The 6,000-nt window shown below is 44.7% G+C and overlaps 1 long non-coding RNA gene across 5 annotated transcripts in view; it reads left to right on the top strand.

The window, feature by feature from the left end:
* The window catches only part of LOC108533101 (uncharacterized), a 62,303-nt gene extending 56,347 nt beyond the window's left edge, over positions 1-5,956 (top strand). For 4 of the 5 annotated variants that reach the window (XR_001886653.1, XR_001886655.1, XR_001886659.1 and 1 more), the window contains 2 exons: positions 2,952-3,334; positions 5,616-5,956. This is a non-coding gene — a long non-coding RNA (uncharacterized LOC108533101). Of the gene's footprint in view, positions 1-2,933; positions 3,335-5,615 lie in introns of all 5 variants that reach the window. The other variant, XR_001886654.1, reaches the window with a different exon arrangement.
* The last annotated feature ends 44 nt before the right edge of the window (positions 5,957-6,000 follow it).

Consider the following 6,000-nt stretch of genomic DNA (forward strand, 5'->3'; position numbering starts at 1 on the left):
GGGCAGAGGATAATCCTCCGGGACTGGTGGTCAACCAAGCCCCCATACTCATAGAAGTTAAGCCAGGGGCCTAACCAATTAGACAAAATCAGTATCCGGTTCCTGGAGAAGCTCTCAAAGGAATCCAGGTTCATCTCAGGCACTTGAAAGCCTATGGAATTATAGTTCCTTGCCAGTCTCCATGGAACACCCCCCTCCTGCCTGTCCCTAAGCCAGGGACCAAGGACTACTGACCAGTACAGGACTTGCCCTTGGTCCACCAAGCTACAGTGACTCTGCACCCAACAATTCCTAACCCTTACACATGGTTAGAGCTGCTACCAACTGAGGACAGCTGGTTTACCTGTCTGGACTTAAAAGATGCGTTTTTTAGCATCAGAATAGCTCCTGAAAGCCAGAAGCTCCCAAGGGTTCAAGAACTCCCCTACTATCTTCGGGGAGACCCTGGCTCAAGACCTGCAAAGGTTTCCTGCTAAAGACCTAGGCTGCGTCCTGCTCCTGTACGTGGACGACCTTCTGTTGGGACACTCCACGGCAGTCGGGTGTGCAAAATGAATGGATGCCCTGCTTCAGCACCTGGAGGACTGTGTGTATAAGGTGTCCGAGAAGAAAGCTCAGATCTGCAGACATCAGGTACGCTACCTGGGATTCACTATTCGGAAAGGGAAGCACAGCCTGGGCTCAGAAAGAAAGCAGGTCATCTGCAGCCTACCGGAACCTAAAACCAGAAGGCAAGTAAGGGATTTCCTAGGAGCTGTTGGGGTTTTTGCAGATTATGGATTCCAAACTTTGCAGTACTAGCCAAACCTTTGTATGGGGTACAAAGGGGGCTGACTGGGAGCCTTTTGAGTGGGGTCTGTAGAGCAGCAAGCCTTTTGTAAGTTAAAGGAAAATTTATATTGGCCGCAGTCCTAGGACTACCAGATTTGACAAAGCCCTTTACATTCTATGTGTCAGAAAGAGAAAAAAATGGCAGTTGGAGTTTTAACCCAGACTGTGGGGCCCTGGCCAAGGCCAGTGGCCTATCTCTCAAAACAACTAGATGGGGTTTCCAAAGGCTGGCCACCATGTCTAAGGGCCCTGGCAGCAACAGCCCTGTTAGCACAAGAAGCAGATAAACTAACCCTTGGGCAAAACCTGAATATAAAGGTCCCCCCATGCTGTGGTAACTTTGATGAATACCAAAGGACATCATTGGCTAACAAATGCTAGATTAACCAAGTACCAAAGCTTGCTATGTGAAAATCCCAGAATAACTATTGAAGTCTGTAGCACCCTAAATCCCACCACCCTGCTCCCAGTAGCAGAGAGCCCAGTCAAGCATAACTGTGTAGAGGTGTTGGACTCAGTCTAATCTAGCAGACCTGACCTTCAGGACAGCCATGGGCATCAGTAGACTGGGAGTTATACGTGGACGGGAGCAGCTTCTTTAACCCACNGCCCAGTCAAGCATAAATGCGTAGAGGTGTTGGACTCAGTCTAATCTAGCAGACCTGACCTTCAGGACAGCCATGGGCATCAGTAGACTGGGAGTTATACGTGGACGGGAGCAGCTTCTTTAACCCACAGGGAGAAAGATGTGCAGAATATGCGATAGTAACTTTGGATGCTGTAATTGAAGCCAAACCATTGCCACAGGACACTTCAGCCGAGAAGGCTGAGCTCATTGCTTTAACTCAGGCTCTAGAACTCAGGGAAGGTAAGACTGTAAACATCTACACTGACTCTCGATACGCCTTTCTAACCCTCCAAGTGCATGGAGCATTGTAAAAGGAAAAGGGTCTGTTAAACTCTGGGGGAAAAGACATAAAATATCAACAAGAAATTCTACAATTATTAGAGGCAGTGTGGAAACCTCAGAGGGTGGCAGTCATGCACTGCAGGGGACACTAGCGAGCCTCCACCTCAGTGGCCATAGGAAACTCTCGAGCTGATTCAGAAGCTTGAAAAGCAGGATCTACCCCTTACCCGGCATTGGTAGTAGCCCCCTTACTCCCTCAAACACCTGACCTGGTACCTACCTATTCTAAGGAAGAAAAGGCTTCTTCCATGCAGAAGGGGCAAGTAATAAAAGGAGGATGGATCAGACTGCCAGATGGGAGGGTAGCTGTGCCGCAGTTGCTGGGAGCCACAATCGTATTGGCCGTGCATGAAACCACTCATCTAGGTCGAGAGTCACTTGAAAAAATTGTTAGGCCGGTACTTCTACGTCTCACACTTGCCAGCCCTTGCCAAAGCAGCAGCACAACGGTGCATTACTTGCCGACAGCACAATGTGAGGCAAGGCCCCACTGTTCCACCCGGCATACAAGCTTATGGAGCGGCTCCTTTTGAGGATCTTCAGGTGGATTTCACAGAAATGCCGAAATGTGGAGGTAACAAGTATTTGCTGGTTCTTGTGTGTGCTTACTCTGGGTGGGTGGAGGCTTATCCAACACGAAACTGAAAAGGCCTACAAGGTAACCTGTGTGCTTCTCTGAGATCTTATTCCTAGGTTTGGACTGCCCTTACGAATCGACTGAGATAATGGGCCAGCGTTTGTGGCTGACTTGGTATAGAAGACAGCAAAGGCATTAGGAATCACTTGGAAGCTACATGCCGCCTACCAACCTCAGAGTTCTGGAAAGGTGGAGCGAATGAATCGGACTGTCAAAAATAGTTAGGGAAAGTATGTCAGGAAACAGAAGTAAAGTGGATACAGGCCCTTCCTATGGTATTGTTTAAAATTAGATGCACTCCTTCTAAGAAAACAGGATACTCCCCTTATGAAATATGGTATCATAGGCCTCCTCCTATACTACGGGAGCTTCCAGGCACTCCCCAAGAGTTAGGTGAAATTGAATTACAGCGACAGCTACAGGCTTTAGGAAAAATTACACAAACAATCTCAACTTGGGTAAATGAGAGGTGTCCCATCAACGTATTCTCCCCAGTTCACCCTTTCTCTCCAGGTGATCACATGTGGATCAAGGACTGGAACGTAGCCCCATTGCGGCCACGGTGGAAAGGACCTCAGACCGTCATCCTGATCACCCCCACGGCCATAAAGGTAGAAGGAGTCCCAGCCTGGATCCACCACAGCCGTGTGAAACCTGCAGCCGATGAAACCTGGGAGGCAAAACCAAGCCCGGACAACCCCTGCAAAGTGACTCTGAGGAGGACGACAAGCCCTGTTCCAGTCACATCTGGAAGCTGACTGGTCTCGCATGGCCGAAGCATGAGGAGAATCATCAGGAGACTCATTTTCCTTATAATTTGTACTTGTATAGTAAAAACTTCCACTGATTTTCCCCGCATGGAAGACTGCTCTCAGTGTATACATCAGGTTACCCAGGTAGGGCAACAAGTTAAAACAATCTTTCTGTTCTATATAGTTACTATGAATGCCTAGGAATTTTAAAAGGAACATGTTTGTATAATGACACTCAGTACAAGGTATGTAGCCCAGGAAACGACCGACCAGATGTGTGTTATGACCCCTCTGAGCCTCCCATGTCCACAGTTTTTGAAATAAGATTAAGGACTGAAGACTGGTGGGGACTCATAAACGATACAAGTAAAGTGTTAGCTAGAACAGAAGAAAAAGGGGTGCCCAAACGCATAATCTTGAAATTTGATGCCTGTGCCGTCATTAATAGCAATAAGTTAGGAAGGGGATGTGGCTCTTTCAGTTGGGAAAAAGACTATATGATCGAAAGTAAGTACATTTGTCATGAATTAGGACTGTGTGGAAATGAATGTGGATACTGGTCTTGTGTCATTTGGGCCACTTGGATAAAAAATGAAAAGGATCCGGTCCACCTTCAGAAAGGAAAAAATGGCCATTCCTGCACTACAAGGGGCAGTGTAACCCCTTAGAGCTAGTAATAACCAATCCCCTTGATCCTTGCTGGAAAAAAGGGGAGCGTGTGGCCTTAGGAATCGATGGGGCCGGACTAGATCCTGAAGTAAATATCTTGGTTTGAGAAGAAGTTTACAAACGATCTCCTGAGCCAGTGTTTCAAACTTTCTATGATGAACTAAATGTACCAATAATAGAAATTCCAGGAAAACAAGAGATTTGTTTTGCAATTAGCCGAGCGTGTAACCCAGTCTCTCAGTGTCACTTCATGTTATGTATGTGGAGGAACTGTAATGGGAGATCAATGGCCATGGGAAGTCCAAGAATTAGTGCCTACAGACCCAGTTTCTGATGGATTTCCAGCTCAAAAGAATCACCCTGATAATTTCTGGGTCCTAAAAGCCTCAATTATTGGACAATATTGCATAGCTAGAGAAGGAAAAGAATTCACTCACCCTGTAGGACGACTTAGTTGTCTGGGACAGAAACTGTATAATGGTACCACAAAAACAGTCACTTGGTGGAGTTCAAATCAAACAGAGAGGAATCCATTTAGCAAATTCCCAAAGTTGCAAACCATGTGGACTCACCCAGAGTCCCACCGGGACTGGACAGCCCCCACTGGATTATACTGGATATATGGGCATAGAGCTTATGCCAGATTACCTGACCAGTGGGCAGGTAGTTGTGTTACTGGCACTATTAAACCATCTTTCTTCTTACTGCCCATAAAAACAGGCAAACTCCTGGGTTTCCTTGTCTTTGCTTCCCATGAAAAGAGAAGTATAGCTATAGGAAATTGGAAAGATGATGAATGGCCCCCTGAGAGAATCATGCAATATTATGGGCCTGCTATTTGGGCACAAGACAGCTTGTGGGGATACTGCACCCCCATTTACATGATCAACTGAATCATACGGTTACAAGCTGTCTTAGAAATAATCACTAATAAAACCGGCAGAGCCTTGACTATTCTGGGCCAGCAAGAAACTCAGATGAGAAATGCTATCTATCAAAATAGATTGGCTCTCGACTACTTGCTAGCAGCTGAAGGAGGGGTGTGTGGGAAATTTAACCTTACTAATCGCTGTCTACAAATAGATGATCAAGGCAAGTAGTTGAAGACATAGTTAGAGATACGACAAAACTAGCACATGTGCCTGTGCAAGTGTGTCATGGATTTGATCCTGGGGCCATGCTTGGAAAATGGTTCTCAGTGTCTGAGGAGTTTTGTCTGTGGCTCGTCCTGCTACGATTTTTGTTTGTTTCCATAGATTTAATTAAACAAACAACATATGGCTAAAAATTAATTTTGGCATGTCTCAAGGTGGACACCTGGAATCAACTAGCTGTCTCATTACTAGTGGAAAAGATAAAAAATTCAAAAAGCTAGAAATAATAATTGAATGACCCAACTATCTCAAAGTGAATGCTAAGAAGATACATTTTTTAAGAAAGGAAGTGATGAATATACCTATAGCCAATATTATGGGTGAACCTGACAAATAGAATACTGAGTGAAAGAAAATATTAAAAGTACATCCTTTAGAGTTTTATTTCTATAAAGTTCAGAAACAGTTTAAAAGTATTTATGGCATTAGAAGTTGGGCTTCTCTTGGTGGCAGCAATTACTAGAAATGAGCATTAAGTTAGGCTTTTAAAGTCCTCAAAACATCCTCTACTTTCTTTTTAAGGCAGTTGCTGAATAGCAGAAATATCTGCTCTTTTGAGGATCTATTAAGCTGTACACTTACAATTTGTCATTTTTGTTTAGGATTATTAAAGTTTATAGGAGGCCATTGTTTTGGACCAGCCTCCTGCACTGGGCTCCAGCAGACCAGACCCAACCAGAATGAAATCGTTTGTGCTAATGCCATGTAATCAAACTTAACTTTGAAATGAGCCAGTTTTCAAAAAACCAGGAGATTCCTGTCAACCTCGGTCAGCATAATAAGAAGGTTTCCTCTGTTTTAATCCTATAAGGAAAGTAACTTTGAAACCACCCATCTGCTTTTTGTTCTCTGTTTCTACTTTCTTCAGCCCTTTTCTGTCTATAAGGTCAACTTTCTCTGCTGAGCTCATTGGAACACTCGTTCTATTTTGTAGAATGTGATATTGACAGATTCTAGAATTGCAAATAAAAGCAAGTTATACTTTAG

This window comes from Rhinopithecus bieti, unplaced genomic scaffold (assembly GCF_001698545.2).
Source record: "Rhinopithecus bieti isolate Rb0 unplaced genomic scaffold, ASM169854v2 scaffold_65, whole genome shotgun sequence".
Taxonomy (NCBI): Eukaryota; Metazoa; Chordata; class Mammalia; order Primates; family Cercopithecidae; genus Rhinopithecus; species Rhinopithecus bieti.